The sequence below is a fragment of the Symphalangus syndactylus genome, chromosome 8 (assembly GCF_028878055.3).
Source record: "Symphalangus syndactylus isolate Jambi chromosome 8, NHGRI_mSymSyn1-v2.1_pri, whole genome shotgun sequence".
In the NCBI taxonomy this organism is placed as follows: domain Eukaryota; kingdom Metazoa; phylum Chordata; class Mammalia; order Primates; family Hylobatidae; genus Symphalangus; species Symphalangus syndactylus.
In genome coordinates this window covers 30,907,940-30,926,955 of record NC_072430.2, presented here as the reverse complement: position 1 = coordinate 30,926,955, position 19,016 = coordinate 30,907,940, and the positions used below count along the sequence as shown (strand labels likewise).

Below are 19,016 nucleotides of genomic sequence, written 5' to 3'. Positions count from 1 at the left end.
CAGGCAAAAAAATAAATATAATGGATTTAAAGTTTTAATAGTAACATTCATATAAGGGGACATAAAAACAGTCATGCTCTTTGTAGAAGTAAAACCAAATCATAGACAAAAAAATGTTAAAAGAGAAAAAATATATATTCAGCAAATGCAAATATAATATAGTAGTGGTTGCCATATAATATCAACATCATATGAAATTAAATTCAAAGCAAAACCACTCAAAGGGACAACGATGAGTCATTTTATATTGATAAAGGGTGCAACCTACAAAGAAATTGTCAAAATAATGTACTGAATAAAGTTGCATCAAAATATTTCAAAAATGTTATTTAATACCTATGAAACATTTTTATAGAATATTTTATAGAATATCAATATTTCAGTATCATGGAAATATAATAATGCAGAAAACCCATAAGAAAAAGTAAACTTCAAATTTGAATGGAATATAAGATACTGAAGACAAATATTTCTGTCATTTTTTATATTATTAACATATTTTTTAAAGGAAAGGCAAGTTTCATGTATCTGCAATTAATTTACTGTTTTATTTGTCAATCTACCAGGACAGAGTTATGAGATTACAAAGAACACAACATTCATCAGAATGGGAGGTGATTGGATCAAGGATGGATTTCCCCCTTGCTGTTTTCATGATAGTGAGTGAGTTATCAGGACATCTGATGTTTTAAAAGTGTGCGGCACATCCCCCTTTCTTCTCTCTCTCCTGTCTCCATGTGAAAAATGTCCTTGCTTCCCCTTCCCCTTTTGCCACAATTGCAAGTATCCTGAGGCCTCCCAGTCATACTCCCTGTTAAGTCTGCAGAACTGTGAGTCAATTAAACCTCTTTTCTTTATACATTACCCAGTTTCAGGTAGTTCTTTATAGTAATGTGAAAACAGACTAATGCATCACCAAACTGCTTGCCGCAATGGCTGAAGTAATTTCCATTCCCACCAGCAGTGTATAAGCATTCTCTTTTCTCTGCAACCCCAATAGCACCTTTATTATATTTTCTGAATTTTTAATAATAGCCATTCTGACTGGTGGGATTTGTGATGTTGAGCATTTTTTCATATGTTTGTTGGTTGCTTGTTTGTCTCCTTTTATCTGTTCATGGCCTTTGCCTACTTTTTAATGGGGTCGTTTTTTGCTTGTTAAAGTTTCTTACAGATTCTGGATGTTAGACCTTTGTTGGATGCATAGTTTGCAAATATTTTATCCCACTCTGTAAGGTGCCTGTTTACTCTGTTGATAGTTTATTTTGCTGTGCAAAAGCTCTTTCGTTTAATTAAGTCCCATTTGTTTATTTTTGGTTTTGTTGAAATTGCTTCTGGCATCTTCATTCTGAAATCTTTGCCAGATCTTATGTACAGAATGGTACTTCCTAGGTTATTGTCCAGGGTTTTTATAATTTTACATTTTACATTTAAGTCTTTAGTCCATCTTAATTTTTGCATATGGTGAAAGGAAGGGGTCCAGTTTCAATTTTCTGCCTATGGCTAGCCAGTTATCTCAGCACCATTTATTGAATAGGGAGCCCTTTCTTCATTGCTTGTTGTTGTCAACTTTGTTGAAGATCAAATGGTTATAGGTGTGTGGCATTTTTACTGGGCTCCCTATTCTGTTCCATCGTTCCATGTGTCTGTTATTGTACCAGTTCTGTGCTGTTTTGGTTACTGTAGCCTTGTAGCATAGTTAGAAGTTTGGTAATGTGATGTCTCCAGCTTTTTTCTTTTTGCTTAGGATTGCTTTGGCTATTCAGGCTCCTTTACATTCCCTGTGCATTTTAAAATAGCTTTTTCTAGTTCTGTGAAGAATGTCATTGATGCTTTTATAGGAATAGCATTGAATCTATAAATTGCTTTAGGCAATATGGCCATTTTAACTAATTGATTCTTCCTATCCATCAGCATGGAATGTTTTCACAATTTGTTTGTGTCATCTCTGATTTCTTTGGTCAGTGTTTTGTAATTATTATTGTAGAGATCTTTCACCTCTCTGGTTAGCTGTATTCCTAGGCATTTTTTTTCTTTTTGTGGCTATTGTAAATAGGATTGCATTCTTGATTTGGCTCTCAACTTGGAATTTATTGGTGTATATAAATGCTACTGATTTTTGTACATTAATTTTGTATCCTGAAAATTTGCTTAAGTTGTTTATGAGATCAAGGAGATTTTGGCTGAGAATATGAAGTTTTCTAGGTATAAAATCATTGCATCTGAAAACAGAGATAATTTGACTTATTCTTTTTCTATTTGGATGCTTTTCATTTCTTTCTCTTGCCTGATTACTCTGGCTAGGACTTTTAGTACTTTGTTGAATAGGAATGGTGTGAGAGGGCATTCCTGTTTTGTTCCAGTTTTCAAGGGGAATGCATCTAGCTTTTGGCCATGAAGTATGATGTTGTCTATGGGTTTGCCATAGATGACAAAGTTATTATTTAGAGGTACATTCCTTCAATGACTAGTTTGTTGAGTTTTTATAACATGAAAAGATTTTGAATTTTATCAAAAGCCTTTTCTGCATCTATTGAGGTAATCATGTGGTTTTTGTTTTTAGTTCTGTTCATGTGATAAATCACATTTATTGATTTGCATATGTTGAACCAAACTTGCATCTCAGGGATAAATCCTACTTGATCATGGTGGATTAAGGTTTTGATGTGCTGCTAGATTCAGTTTGCTAGTATTTTGTTGAGGATTTTTGCATAGATATTCATCAAGGATCTTGACCTGAAGTTTTTATTTTTTGTTGTGTCTCAGCTAGGTTTTGGTATCAAGATTATGCTAGTCTCATAGCATGAGTTATTGAGGCGTTCCTCCTCCTCAATTTTTTGGAATGGTTTCAGTAGGAATAGTACCAGCTCTTCTTTTTACAACTGGTAGAATCTGACTATGAATCCATCTGGTCCATGGCTTTTTCTGATTAGTAAGCTTTTTATTACTGATTCAATTTTGGAACATATTATTGATCTGTTCGGGGATTCAATTTCTTCAGAGTTCACTCTTCAGAGGTTGTATGTTTTCAGGAATGTAGCCATCTCTTATGGTTTTCTAGCTTGTGTGCAGAGGGGTGTTGATTGTAGTCTCTGAGGGTTTTTGTATTTCTGTGAGGTCGGTGATAATGTCCCCTTTGTAACTTCTGATTGTGTTTATTTGAATCTTCTCTCTTTTTATCTTTATTAGTCTAATTAATAGTCTGTTTACCTTATTTCTTCTTCTAGAGAACCAACTCATGGACTTGTTTAATCATTTGTATGATTTTTCACATCAAAATTTCCTTCAGTTGCATCAACCTCTTGATAACTGAGTGGTAAAGAATAAGCCTGTCCATTTTATCCACATAGTTTCTATCAGTGTTTTGTTTTGCTTTTTGTTTTTTTGCAGTTTATATTTCCCCTCTTTTTTTTCTTATTAATTTAATTCACCTCTGCTAAACTGTAAATTAAATTGTTTCTTTTTTTTTTTTTTTTTTTTTTTTTGAGGTGGAGTCCTGCTCTGTTGCCCAGGCTGGAGTGCAGTGGTGCGATCTAGGCTCACTGCAAGCTCCACCTCCCAGGTTCACGCCATTCTCCTGCCTCAGCCTCCCGAGTGGCTGGGACTACAGGCGCCTGCCACCATGCCTGGCTAATTTTTTGTATTTTTAATACAGACAGGGTTTCACCGTGTTAGCCAGGATGGTCTCGATCTCCTGACCTCGTGATCCACCCACCTTGGCCTCCCAAAGTGCTGGGATTACAGGCATGAGCCACTGTGTCCAGCCACTGTAAATTGTTTCTAAAGACAAACAGAATCCTTTTAAATTTTAAGATAAATATAATTTGACAGGGAAATCAAGGTCACCCTGGGTACAATTATATATGCTTAATCCAGAGAGGAGCCTTCTTTCTGCCATCTTTAATTTTAAAAGAAAAGTCCTAACTCATTTTGGAGAAGATAATTTGTTGTCACTTTTTCATAGCTTTCCCCATAATCAATTGCTGTCAAACTAAAGTATAGCGAAACTTGACAAATAAAGTACTTTGGTTTAGTAAAAGTTATTTTTTCTTATAAATCTATTTTCAAAGTCCAAGTGTGTTATAATTAGGATGTATTATATTATTCACTAAAAACAACTGCTGTGTCTCATCAGATTAGTACCTGTGAGTATAACAATAACAAAAATTGTTATATTTGTTTCTACACCAACATTGTTGTTCCTAAAGTAGAAATTTAATATATAAATACATAATATTGGGTTATTAAAGATTCCTTCAATATGCCTTAGGGATTTAAAAGAAAAAGACACAATAAAATGTAGGCTCACAAATTATAGTTTAGGCATTGATGTTCAATGGTAGATTTATTTATTCATTCAAATAATACTTACAGAGGTCTCTACTATGATCCTAGCCCTATCCTGGGAGCTGATTATTTGTTACTCAAAAACATTCACAGGAAGCTCACATTTTAGTTGAAGGTAGACAGAGAATAAGCCAGTCAACCTACTTGTAAGGAAAGAAGCCTTTCAGATAATGATAAGCACTTAAAAAAATTCAAGTGAAGTGAGTTGATTAAAAAGTTACAGGGCATGCCTGAGAACTGAATTCAAGACATTTTAACTCTTTTTAAAATTAGAACATGCTCATATTGTATATAATGTATATATTAATTTCATACATACGTGTGTATATACATATATGCAGACACACATATATGCACATATGCATATATTGATTTTTTCTTTATCTAAAAGTACATAGTATGAATGTCTATATATATTTATATCATATACATGCAATTGTTTAAATAAATTTCTAAATAAATAATGTATCAATAATATTTTACACTATGTATATTTCCTAAGATTTAAATTGACTCACTTTTCAACTTCTATAAATTGATGACCTTTATAATGAATTTACACTTTTACAGAATGATGATTTTAGGAACAACTTACAATTTATAGGTATATGTTATTTTTAATCTTTCATTTTTATCTCTATTTATGTTGTCAAATAAATAAGTTACTGACTTAAACTTCTTGCCTTCTAATTTATAGTATTATAAACTTAAAATGCTTCTCACTGCAGACACATATTTAATGATACAGAGGAAAGTCTTGCTTATAGTGAACATTCTTTCAATTGAAATATAGATTCTCCATTTTTAACAGTAAGTAAAATGATATTCTGGCTCCAGGGTATGTTTTATAATTCACTTCTAATGGCCTGTTAATCATGAGAATGTCTTCATTTTCTCAGCTTGTATCTTCTTCTGTAGCTTTTCCCCTCCAATCCCTCTAACTGACACCAAGACCAGGAAACTTCCAGGTTAGAAATTATTTTATCACTATCTTACTTAGCTTAAGCTTTCCGTGAATTTATTATTTCCATTTTCTTTTTTTCATATATAATAAACTCCATTTGAATTGCCATAATTCTACATTTTAGTACTCAGAAATAGTTTAAGAGTTGGAATTTTTTTCTCCTTCAGTAAATTTTAGAAAGAAAAAGAATATAATATGCGAACATCTTTCATCCACATAATAAATTATAAATTCACACATCTTTGAAAAATGTTCAGTTTCCTAGCAAAACAAGCGTGTACATTAACACTCATCATAGAGAGTCACACACAACTACATTCCCTATGAAAAGAATCTTTATGTACTTTACAGAATTTATGAAGATAAATCCTTTTAAACACCACTGAATGATACCATCTGTGGTTGGAAATACAACACATACTCAGTATCGCATCACAAAGAAGGCAATATGAGTTGCAGCTCCTAAGTGTCTTGTATCCCTGGATAGTTAGAATGTCTTTCTATATGCTTTTTTTTTTTAAATCGAGTAACACATATTTATTCTAAAATACAGATGTGATACAAGAAAAAATATTCATAATATCACCAAACAGAGATAACCATTTCTTTTCTGTTATCTTAATTGAAATGCTTAGTATTGTGCTTGGCATGTGATAACCATTCACTAAAAGGTAGCCATTATTATTAATAATAAGTGTCCAAGTTTTGGCTATACTTGATATCATGTGTTCAAGGAAGGACATTCAGGGTGGGAACATTTACAGAGACTGAAGAGACAGAGGCTTGGGTTGTAGAAGCTGAGTGAGAAAGGTGATAGCATCCAGATTATATATATAATTCCAAAGATTTTAGCTTTTATACTCAGAAAGTGGGGAGCAGTTAGAAGATTCTGAGCCGATGAGTGGCATGATTTATTCTTGAAATGGGTCACCCTAGCTTCTGTGTTGAGCACAGAAAATAGGAGAGAGAGGTGGAGGGGAAGACTAGTGTAATAATTCCAGAGACATTTATGATATCTGGCCCAGGTGGTAACCATTGTCATGTTTCACCTGAAACATTACAAATAGTCCCTGCTCCCTTTAACTGTCCTTCTTACTCTCTTCTCCTAAATCAATGATGTTGGATAGAAACTAAAAGTGAAAGAAAGAATGTGGAAGTCAGCTGTAGAGTCTCAGTTCAGGCAGCCAGCTCAAAGCAAGACCACACTGAAGGCAGGAAAAGAGCTTCAGTTTAAGAGAAGTTTGGATTATTTTGATCATTACATTGGATTAAATTAATTAATAAATAAACTGAGACCGTTCTTGTGAATATAACTGACCATAGATATATTTTTTAATTTCTTGGCTGGGCACAGTGGTTCATGTCTGTAATCCTAGCATTTTGGGAGGCCAAGGCAGGGTTGAGGGGCAAGGGAGATCACTTAAGGCCAGGAGTTCGAGACCAGCCTGGGCAACATGGTGAAATCTTGTCTCTAATAAAAATACAAAACTTAGCCAGACATGGGGCAAGTGCCTGTAATCCCAGCTACATGGTAGGCTGAGGCGGGAGACTTGCTTGCACCTAGGAGGTACAGTTGCAGTGAGCTGAGATAGTGCTATTGCACTCTAGCCTGGATGACAGAGCAAGACACTGTCTAAATATGTATATGTGTGTATATATATATATATATATGTATGTATACGTGTGTATATATATATGTATATGTGTATATATATGTATATGTATATATATATGTATATGTGTATATATATATGTATATGTATATATATGTATATGTGTATATATATGTATATGTGTATATATATGTATATGTGTATATATATATATATTTAATTTCTCAAGAGAGGACATAAGCTATGGGACTCAACCGATATTTTATCTGAGGGCCAGAGAAAACCAGTTTCAAGAGAGCTTCTATGGTAGCCAGAATTAAGAAAAAAAATGTTTTTTGCTTTCCGTTTATTTATTTATTTATTTATTAATTTATTTATATATTTTATTATACTTTAGGGTTTAGGGTACATGTGCACAATGTGCAGGCTTGTTACATATGTATCCATGTGCCATGTTGTATTGCTGCACCCGTTAACTCGTCATTTAGCATTAGGTATATCTCCTAATGCTGTCCCTCCCCCCTCCCCCCCCCCCCACAACAGTCCCTGGAGTGTGATGTTCTCCTTCCTGTGTCCATGAGTTCTCACTGTTCAATTCTCACCTATGAGTGAGAACATGAGGTGTTTGGTTTTTTGTCCTTGCGATAGTTTACTGAGAATGATGGTTTCCAGTTTCATCCATGTCCCTACAAAGGACATGAACTCATTATTTTTTATGGCTGCATAGTATTGCATGGTGTATATGTGCCACATTTTCTTAATCCAGTCTATCGCTGTTGGACATTTGGGTTGGTTCCAAGTCTTTGCTATTGTGAATAGTGCCGCAATAAACATACGTGTGCATGTGTCTTTATAGCAGCATGATTTATAGTCCTTTGGGTATATACCCAGTAATGGGATGGCTGGGTCAAATGGTATTTCTAGTTCTAGATCCCTGAGGAATCGCCACACTGACTTCCACAATGGTTGAACTAGTTTACAGTCCCACCAACAGTGTAAAAGTGTTCCTATTTCTCCACATCCTCTCCAGCACCTGTTGTTTCCTGACTTTTTAATGATGGGCATTCTAACTGGTGTGAGATGGTATCTCACTGTGGTTTTGATTTGCATTTCTCTGATGGCCAGTGATGATGAGCATTTCTTCATGTATTTTTTGGCTGCATAAATGTCTTCTTTTGAGGAGTGTCTGTTTATGTCCTTCGCCCACTTTTTGATGGGGTTGTTTGTTTTTTTCTTGTAAATTTGTTTGAGTTCATTGTAGATTCTGGATATTAGCCCTTTGTCAGATGAGTAGGTTGCAAAAATTTTCTCCCATTCTGTAGGTTGCCTGTTCACTCTGATGGTAGTTTCTTTTGCTGTGCAGAAGCTCTTTAGTTTAATTAGATCCCATTTGTCAATTTTGGCTTTTGTTGCCATTGCTTTTGGTGTTTTAGACATGAAGTCCTTGCCCACGCCTATGTCCTGAATGGTATTGCCTCGTTTTCTTGTAGGGTTTTAATGGTTTTAGGTCTAACATTTAAGTCTTTAATCCATCTTGAATTAATTTTTGTATAAGGTGTAAGGAAGGGATCCAGTTTCAGCTTTCTACATATGGCTAGCCAGTTTTCCCAGCACCATTTATTAAATAGGGAATCCTTTCATCATTTCTTGTTTTTGTCAGGTTTGTCAAAGATCAGATAGTTGTAGATATGTGGCATTATTTCTGAGGGCTCTGTTCTGTTCCATTGATCTATGTCTCTGTTGTGGTACCAGTACCATGCTGTTTTGGTTACTGTAGCCTTGTAGTATAGTTTGAAGTCAGGTAGCATGATGCCTCCAGCTTTGTTCTTTTGGCTTAGGATTGACTTGGTGATGTGGGCTCTTCTTTGGTTCCATATGAACCTTAAAGTAGTTTTTTCCAATTCTGTGAAGAAAGTCATTGGTAGCTTGATGGGGATGGCATTGAATCTATAAATTACCTTGGGCAGTATGGCCATTTTCACGATATTGATTCTTCCAACACATGAGCATGGAATGTTCTTCCATTTGTTTGTATCCTCTTTTATTTCATTGAGCAGTGGTTTGTAGTTCTCCTTGAAGAGGTCCTTCACATCCCTTGTAAGTTGGATTCCTAGGTATTTTATTCTCTTTGAAGCAATTGTGAATGGGAGTTCACTCATGATTTGGCTCTCTGTTTGTCTGTGATTGGTGTACAAGAATGCTTGTGATTTTTGTACATTGATTTTGTATCCTGAGACTTTGCTGAAGTTGCTAAACAGCTTAAGGAGATTTTGGGCTGAGATGATGGGGTTTTCTAGATATACAATCATGTCATCTGCAAACAGGGACAATTTGACTTCCTCTTTTCCTAATTGAATACCCTTATTTCCTTCTCCTGCCCGATTGCCCTGGCCAGAACATCCAGCACTATGTTGAATAGGAGTGGTGAGAGAGGGCATCCCTGTCTTGTGCCAGTTTTCATAGGGAATGCTTCCAGTTTTTGTCCATTCAGTATGATATTGGCTGTGGGCTTTTCATAGATACCTCTTATTATTTTAAGATATGTCCCATTAATATCTAATTTATTGAGAGTTTTTAGCACGAAGCATTGTTGAATTTTGTCAAAGGCCTTTTCTGCATCTATTGAGATAATCACATGGTTTTTGTCTTTGGTTCTGTTTATATGCTGGATTACATTTATTGATTTGCGTATGTTGAACCAGCTTTGCATGCCAGGGATGAAGCCCACTTGATCATGGTGTATAAGCTTTTAGATGTGCTGCTGGATTCGGTTTACCAGTATTTTATTGAGAATTTTTGCATCAATGTTCATCTAGGATATTGGTCTGAAATGCTCTTTTTTGGTTATGTCTCTGCCAGGCTTTGGTATCAGCATGATGCTGGCCTCATAAAATGTGTTAGGGAGGATTCCCTCTTTTTCTATCGATTGGAATAGTTTCAGAAGGAATGGTACCAATTCCTCCTTGTACCTCCGGTAGAATTCGGCTGTGAATCCATCAGGTCCTGGACTCTTTTTGGTTGGTAAGCTATTGATTATTGCCACAATTTCAGAGCCTGTTATTGGTCTATTCAGAGATTCAACTTCTTCCTGGCTTAGTCTTGGGAGGGTGTATTTGTCGAGGAATTTATCCATTTCTTCTAGATTTTCTAGTTTATTTGCATAGAGGTGTTTGTAGTATTCTCTGATGGTAGATTGTATTTCTGTGGGATCGGTGGTGATATCCCCTTTTTCATTTTTTATTGCATCTATTTGATTCTTCTCTCTTTTCCTCTTTATTAGTCTTGATAGCAGTCTATCAATTTTGTTGATCTTTTCAAAAAACCAGTTCCTGGATTGATTAATTTTTTGAAGGGTTTTTTGTGTCTCTATTTCCTTCAGTTCTGCTCTGATTTTAGTTATTTCTAGCCTTCTGCTAGCTTTTGAATGTGTTTGCTCTTGCTTTCCTAGTTCTTTTAATTGTGATGTTAGGGTGTCAATTTTGGATCTTTCCTGCTTTCTCTTGTGGGCATTTAGTGCTGTTAATTTCCCTCTACACACTGCTTTGAATGTGTCCCAGAGATTCTGGTATGTTGTGTCTTTGTTCTCATTGGTTTCAAAGAACATCTTTATTTCTGCCTTCATTTCATTATGTACCCAATAGTCATTCAGGAGCAGATTGTTCAGTTTCCATGTAGTTGAGCGGTTTTGAGTGAGTTTCTTAATCCTGAGTTCTAGTTTGATTGCACTGTGGTCTGAGAGACAGTTTGTTATAATTTCTGTTCTTTTACATTTGCTGAGGCGAGCTTTACTTCCAACTATGTGGTCAGTTTTGGAATAGGTGTGGTGTGGTGCTGAAAAAAATGTATATTCTGTTGATTTGGGGTGGAGAGTTCTGTAGATGTGTATTAGGTCCACTTTGTGCAGAGCTGAGTTCAATTCCTGGATATCCTTTTTAACTTTCTGTCTCGTTGATCTGTCTAATGTTGATAGTGGGGTGTTAAAATCTCCCATTATTATTGTGTGGGAGTTTAAGTCCCTTTGTAGGTCACTCAGGACTTGCTTCATGAATCTGGGTGCTCCTGTGTTGGGTGCATATATATATTTAGGATAGTTATCTCTTCGTGTTGAATTGATCCCTTTACCATTATGTAATGGCCTTCTTTGTCTCTTTTGATCTTTGTTGGTTTAAAGTCTATTTTATCAGAGACTAGGATTGCAACCCCTGCCTTTTTTTGTTTTCCATCTGCTTGATAGATCTTCCTCCATCCCTTTATTTTGAGTCTATGTGTGTCTCTGCACGTGAGATGGGTTTCCTGAATACAGCACACTGATGGGTCTTGACTCCTTATCCAGTTTGCCAGTCTGTGTCTTTTAATTGGAGCATTTAGCCCATTTACATTTAAAGTTAATATTGTTATGTGTGAATCTGATCCTGTCATTATGATGTTAGTTGGTTATTTTGCTCATTAGTTGATGCAGTTTCTTCCTAGCCTTGATGGTCTTTACAATTCAGCATATTTTTGCAGGGGCTGGTACCAGTTGTTCCTTTCCAGGTTTAGTGCTTCCTTCAGGAGCTCTTTTAGGGCAGGCCTGGTGGTGACAAAATCACTCAGCATTTGCTTGTCTGTAAAGTATTTTATTTCTCCTTCACTTATGAAGCTAAGTTTGGCTGGATATGAAATTCTGGGTTGAAAATTCTTTTCTTTGAGAATGTTGAATATCAGCCCCCACTCTCTTCTGGCTTGTAGAGTTTCTGCCAAGAGATCAGCTGTTAGTATGATGGGCTTCCCTTTGTGGGTAACCCGACCTTTCTCTCTGGCTGCCCTTAACATTTTTTCCTTCATTTCAACTTTGGTGAATCTGACAATTATGTGTCTTGGAGTTGCTCTTCTCAAGGAGTATCTTTGTGGCGTTCTCTGTATTTCCTGAATCTGACTGTTGGCCTGCCTTGCTAGATTGGGGAAGTTCTCCTGGATAATATCTTGCAGAGTGTTTTCCAACTTGGTTCCATTCTCCCCGTCATTTTCAGGTACACCAATCAGATGTAGGTTTGGTCTTTTCACATAGTCCCAAATTTCTTGGAGGCTTTGTTCATTCCTTTTTATTCTTTTTTCTCTAAACTTCCCTTCTCGCTTCATTTCATTCATTTCATCTTCCATCGCTGATACCCTTTCTTCCAGTTGATCGCATAGGCTACCGAGGCCTCTGCAATCTTCGCGTAGTTCTTGATACTTGGCTTTCAGCTCCATCAGCTGCTTTAAGCCCTTCTCTCCATTGGTTATTCTAGTTATCCATTCGTCTAATTTTTTTTCAAAGTTTTTAACTTCTTTGCTATTGTTTTGAATTTCCTCCCATAGCTTGGAGTAGTTTGATCGTCTGAAGCCTTCTTCTCTCTACTCTTCAAAGTCATTCTCCATCCAGCTTTGTTCCGTTGCTGGTGAGGAACTGCGTTCCTTTGGAGGAGGAGAGGTGCTCTGCTTTTTAGAGTTTCCAGTTATTCTACTCTGTTTTTTCCCTATCTTTGTGGTTTTATCTACTTTTGGTCTTTGATGATGGTGATGTACAGATGGGTTTTTGGTGTGGATGTCCTTTCTGTTTGTTAGTTTTCCTTCTACCAGACAGGACCCTCAGCTGCAGGTCTGTTGGAGTTTGCTAGAGGTCCACTCCAGACCCTGTTTGGCTGGGTGTCAGCAGTGGTGGCTGCAGAACAGCAGATTTTCATGAGACCACAAATTCAGCTGTCTGATAGTTCCTCTGGAAGTTTTGTCTCAGAGGAGTACCTGGCTGAGTGAGGTTTCAGTCTGTCCCTACTGGGGGGTGCCTCCCAGTTAGGCTGCTCAGGGGTCAGGGACCCACTTTAGGAGGCAGTCTGTCCATTCTCAGATCTCCAGCTGCGTGCTGGGAGAACCACTACTCTCTTCAAAGCTGTCAGTCAGACAGGGACATTTAAGTCTGCAGAGGTTCCTGCTGAATTTTTGTTTGTCTGTGCCCTGCCCCCAGAGGTGGAGCCTACAGAGGCAGGCAGGCCTCCTTGAGCTGTGGTGGGCTCCACCCAGTTCGAGCTTCCAGGCTGCTTTGTTTACCTAAGCAAGTCTGGGCAATGGCGGGCGCCCCTCCCCCAGCCTCGCTGCTGCCTTGCAGTTTGATCTCAGACTGCTGTGCTAGCAATCAGCAAGACTCCGTGGGCATAGGACCCTCAGAGCCAGGTGTGGGACACAATATCCTGGTGTGCCATTTTCCAGGCCCATTGGAAAAGCGCAGTATTAGGGTGGGACTGACCTGATTTTCCAGGTGCCGTCTGTTACCCCTTTTTTTGACTAGAAACTCCCAGAGCCCTTGCACTTCCCGAGTGAGGCAATGCCTCACCCTGCTACGGCTCACACACAGTGCACTGCACCGGCTGTCCTGCACCCACTGTTTGGCACTCCCTAGTGAGATGAACCTGGTACCTTAAACGGAGATGCAGAAATCACCCATCTTCTGTGTCGCTCAGACTGGGAGCTGCAGACCGGAGCTGTTCCTATTTGGCCATCTTGGCTCCACCCCATTCATGGTGTTTCTAAGATAAATTCTTCATGTTGAGTTGTAATTGAATTTTTTTATAGTTCAGTGTTTGTTTGTGGATTTTATTTAGAAAGTCTTACTTCACTCCTATATCACAAGGTGTTACACTATCTTTTCTTCCGTTACATTTGTTGTCTGACTCTTCACTTGTGGACCTTTAATCTATTGAATATATTGTAATTTTAACATTGAATGTGGGATTAGATAAGGATGCAGTTTTCTTTTTTCTCCATGTTGAGCCATTTGTGACAATCTCAACTGCAAAGCCCCATTCATTCGTGTGGCCACCTAACCATTTATAGTTTTAAAATGTGACACAAACAAACTGTAAACTAAGAGTGTAACAATAGCTTTGATATTAGTGTTGAAATGGAGAATACGACTTGGAATAAGTGGGAAAGAGCATCTGAGTTTATGGTCTAATCTGCCCCCAGAAATCAAGTGTTCTGTGAGCTACAATTTCTGATTCTATAAGTTATCATTTGACTCTAATAAAATAATTTTGTCACCTTTCAAAAGGAATCTTGATTATATGCTAAATGATTGCATCCATATGGTTTTGGAATTGCTATTTAAAAGATAAAGCTTCCCTTTTTAAACTCTCTCTGTGTTTCTTTCCCGCCTCACCCCAATATAATCTGATTTAGTTAAGAGTGGACGTGAATGGATTCTATTTCTTCAAAGAAAAAAAAATCTCACAATTACTATAATTATTATGTATGGAACGGAGAAAGAAGAGGAAAGGAATGTAATATGGTGATAGGTTAAAAGGATCATGGGCTTTTAAGGTAGATGTCTTTGGGATGTAAGTCTTGGCTAAATAATTTTTAATGTACATATCTATTTCAATACTCAGTTTTCTCATCCATACTGCATACATTTTTGATGTTATTTTAATAAAATAACAGACCTGTTAAGTTTCTAGCCAAATGTTTGGTAATATAATAGTCAATACATGTTAATCTTCCTTCTTTTACTTTCTTAAATATAAAATTAGAAAGTCAATTTACAATTATAAATGCAATTTTCTTTATAAAGATAATGTTTTAACTGGCTTACATTTTATGTTTTTCAGACTTGCATCATTTATATTTTTAATTCATCGAAGATGAGAAAATTGATTAACACAAAATCTTTTCATGTCTTTTCTGATGAGAGACTAGCTGAATCCAAGAAGAGAAGCCCTTGAAGAGCGTATTGAATTCTAGACAAGCATTCACACATTGGCTTCTTTGGTGCCAGGTAATTAGAATTTGTAATTTGGTCTTAAATTGCAGACTACCCAAAGGCCTTGATCAGTGGCCTTTTGACTGCCTCCACCCTGTTTGGAGGGAACAAACAAAACACAAATCAGCCTTTAAAAATATGCCCATTGATTTCTCCTCATCGCCCCGTACATATACAACCCCAGCAGATATATACTTACATTGTGTATAATGTCAACATATATCAAATGCACCAGTTAAACACATAGCTCCTCTAAACTACCAAGTATGTTATTATTACTATTATTTTAATTTTTAAAACATTTCTAACTTAACAGAAACATTGGCTGGGCAGCACTAATTGTGTCATTCCTATGTACTACCAACTTCTCACCAGTATTGAACTTGATCTTCAAAACTCTCCCCAGATAGGGCTATTTTTCCTTTGGCTCTATTGTTATTCCTTCCTGTTTTCCGTCCTCTGTTTTTGATGCTTTTTATTTTGGTTAGCATGTTTCTGATCAGCATGAAAACTGCCCAGGAGCTTTTCTGTCTTGCAGAGCTAGTTAATGAGATTGTTGCTGCCTTCAGATTCTATAAAGGACTTCTTCAATATTGGGTGAGATTAAAGTCAAAATCAAGAGAATTTATATTTCAGTTGACTCTATGTAAGTCTGTTAAAAAAGTCATGGACTCAGGGTCAAACATCAGAGCCTCACTCTACAGATTATTAATTGTATGACTGTATTTCTCAGTCTCCTCATCTATAAAACCAGGTTAGCAAAAACTGCCTGCCTACTTCAAAAGGCACATATAAAAACTAAACTAAAAGCCATACAAAACAAAGTGGATAGCTCATTTGCTTTACTTGGAATGACAGTTCAACATAGTATTTTAAATTCCTGTCTTTTAAAACAGTGATTTCACACATATTGGCTCATTAAATTCTTCTTATTATCAAGAGTTGTTGAGAACACAAAACAATGGCCTTTTCTGTCCCTTTTTTTAGATAGTAATTATTCTTTAGTAAAGTCGGGTTGTTTTAATTGAAAATGAATTTAGGTTTTTAATCAGGATTAGCACAAGTCGATATGTTCTCTGTTGTTTAAAGTTAAAAACTAGTATTGCTATATTTCAATGATTGCTAGAATAAAGAAATAAAAATTCAAGACATTTTGAGTAAAGCTTTATAAATTATATAAATGCATAATTATATTTGCATAGGTAAACAATAAAATTTTTTTTCTATTTTTAGTAAGCAATAAGTTAATATATTTATTATGTAAGAATGAAAATGATTCAAATATTTGCCTGATTCTAATCTTAGATTAAAGAATGAAGAAAGGATCAAATTGAGACAGCCAGGCGGGAAGAGTTCCCTGGCAAAACTCCACTCTGCCTGAGCATTGAGGTGGAGCCACAGAAGCCCAGGTCATTTGCAACAGGGAGGAGCCTGGCCCTTCCTCTTCCTGTGTGGAATCTGGGATTTAATCTGTGAGGAGGGAAGGCCAAGGACAGGAAGCACAGGCTCTCACTTTTTCCCCTTTTTTTGTTTATGCCTAATAAATCCCATTTTTCTCACTCTTCACATAGTCTTCAAGCCTAAATTTTCATGACTGTGGAACAAGGACCCCACCTTTAGCTGAACTAAGGAAAAGTCTTGCAACAAAATTCTTTGCTAAAAATACATGAGGTTGCCTTCTTCTTAATCTAAAAAGAAATAAATATATTTCAATGGTTGGTTAATGTTTTAGTAATTCAAAAATTATCAAGCATTTGTTCACAACCATAAGTTGTGCATTGTTTTATATTCCTACTTAATAATAGTCCATACTTGTCCTAGACTGCTGATGTTGATCTTTGTGGCTCATTGCATTGATTATAAGCAGTGTTTTGGGTGTGCGTGTCAAATGTAGGGGTTTTTGGCATGGCTGCTGGTAGTATGTATCCAGTATCCTGTATTAATTCTAATATTTGCATTTTGAACATATTTACAAGTTGCTAAAATAGCAAAGCTTCAAGATGAGCCTGGCTATTATGGCAAAACCCCGTCTCTACTAAAAATACAAAAATTAGCCTGGTGTGGTGGTGCATGCCTGTAATCCCAGCTACTTGGAAGTCTGAGGCAGGAGAATCTGTTGAACCCAGAAGGTGGAGGTTGCAGTGGGCCGAGATTGCACCACTGCACTCCAGCCTCGGTGATAGAGTGCGACTCTGTCTCGAAAATAAAATAAAATAAATAAAAATAGCAAAGCTATGTATGGTTTCTCTGAGTTTTGTAATTTATCATTGCTAACTGCAGAAATTTATTATATGATACACATAAGTGAATTTGGATTGGGTTTAATTTTATATTTTTGAATATAATTTTTCAAGATAAATTTTATCTTAGACATCAAGAAATAAAAATAAATTAGATATACAAACAAACAAACACAAATGTATGCAGTCCTTGCCCAATTTAAAACATTAACTTTTAGGATAAGTTAAAGGTATACGTTGCAATTCCAGGAGTAACCAGTAAAAATAATACAATAATAATATTATATCTAGAAATCTAATAGAGTAGTTAAAATAAAACATTAAAAAGTTTTATTAATCCCCAAAAAGACAGAAAAGTTGGGACACACACCGCACACACAGACACATAAACACAAAGAGACAGATACAAAAACAATAGCAGTTAGAAGACCTAAATAAAATCATCATCATAATTATACCAGGAAAAGATTGCTAAACAGAATTTTAAAAGGATCGATTTTATCCTGTCTATAACAGATGCATGTTTGTTAGAAACAAAAAGATTGAAGCAAAAGGATGAAAGAAGATATACTAAGCAAACAACAGTAAGTTAAAGAAAGTTAGATGACAATACCAATATTGGAAAAAACTCAACTTCAAGATGAAGAGGACTATGAAAGAAGGATATTGTATAATGATAAAAGGATGAATATATTTTAAAAGTATAATAGTTGTAAATATATGAGCTCAATAAAAGATTATCAAATGTAATGAAGCAAAAACTGTCAGAATTAAAGAGAGATGTATAGAAATTCACAATTAATTATAGTTGTTGACTTTAACTTCTCTCATTCAATAATGAATACATTACCAGACAAAGAACCAATAAAGATATGAAAGATGAAAATGACACTACCAACTCCTTTAACCTAGTTAGTTATTTATAGAACATAGCACCCAACAACTGCAGAATGAATATTTTTTCCAATCTCATGTAGAAAGTTCATCAAGATAGACCATATTATGTGCTATAAACAAATCCCAATAAATTTCAAAAACAAAAATAAAATAAGTTTTCTGACCACAATAAACTTACTTATAATAGGAAACATAACCTTAAAAATGTTTTGAAAAGAACCAAACATTTAGACATTAACTCATTTCTAAAGAACTTATGAGCAATTAGCAAGTATTCTGTAACCAAATAATAATAATAAAAGTGCAACACATCAAAATTAGTGGAATACAGTTAAAGCAGTGCTTTCAGAACATGTGACTTTAAATTCTTATATTAGAAAGCATAATAACCTAAAGATACAAACTTTCATCTTTCTTTGGAAAGTATGAAAAAGAATATCAAACTCAAGAAAAAAGTAATGAACAAAAAAATAGAAATAACATTCTATAGAAAAATCAATAAAAAAGGTAATTATTTGAAAAATTTAAAAAGTATATATAAAAGTCTAGCTAGACAGTTCAAGATAAAAAAAAGAGAGAATACAAGTTACCAATACTGGGAATGAAGACAGGGACACCATTTCATACTCTGTAGAGATTAAAAATTAAATAAATACTATAAATAAAATTATGCCAATTATTTTTTCAACTTAAATGAACAATAGCTGAGAAAACACAATTACCAAAATAAATACAATAATGAATAGAAAATATAAATAATTCTTGTATTATTTTCCTGTTGCTGGTGTAACAAACTACCACAAACCTAGTGACTTACTTGAAACTACACAAAAATTTGTCTTACGTTCTGTAGGTCAATATCTAAAATGAGTCTTTCTTACTGGACTAAAATCAAGGTGTCATTCAGACTGCCTTTTTTCTAGAGACACTAGGGAAAAAACTTTCCTGCCTTTTCCATTTTCTAGATAGCATCTGAATTACTTGGCTCATGGTCCCTTTGTCTATCTTCAAAGCCAGCAATGACCAAGTAAGCCTTTCTTGAATTGCATCACTCTGATACTGCCTTTTCTATCTTCTTATTCTACATTTAAGGACACATGTAATTACATTGAGCCTTTCCAGATAATCCAAGATAAACTCCTTATCTTAAAATAAGCTGGTTAATATTAAAATTGCTCTCATAA

At 35.5% G+C, this 19,016-nt stretch overlaps 1 long non-coding RNA gene across 1 annotated transcript in view; it reads left to right on the top strand.

The window, feature by feature from the left end:
* LOC129487575 (uncharacterized) overlaps positions 1–16,975 on the top strand; it is an 88,455-nt gene extending 71,480 nt beyond the window's left edge. The window contains exons 13-16 of the long non-coding RNA XR_010122339.1: positions 567–663; positions 14,544–14,710; positions 15,234–15,292; positions 16,001–16,975. This is a non-coding gene — a long non-coding RNA (uncharacterized lncRNA). The remainder of the gene's footprint in view (positions 1–566; positions 664–14,543; positions 14,711–15,233; positions 15,293–16,000) is intronic.
* The last annotated feature ends 2,041 nt before the right edge of the window (positions 16,976–19,016 follow it).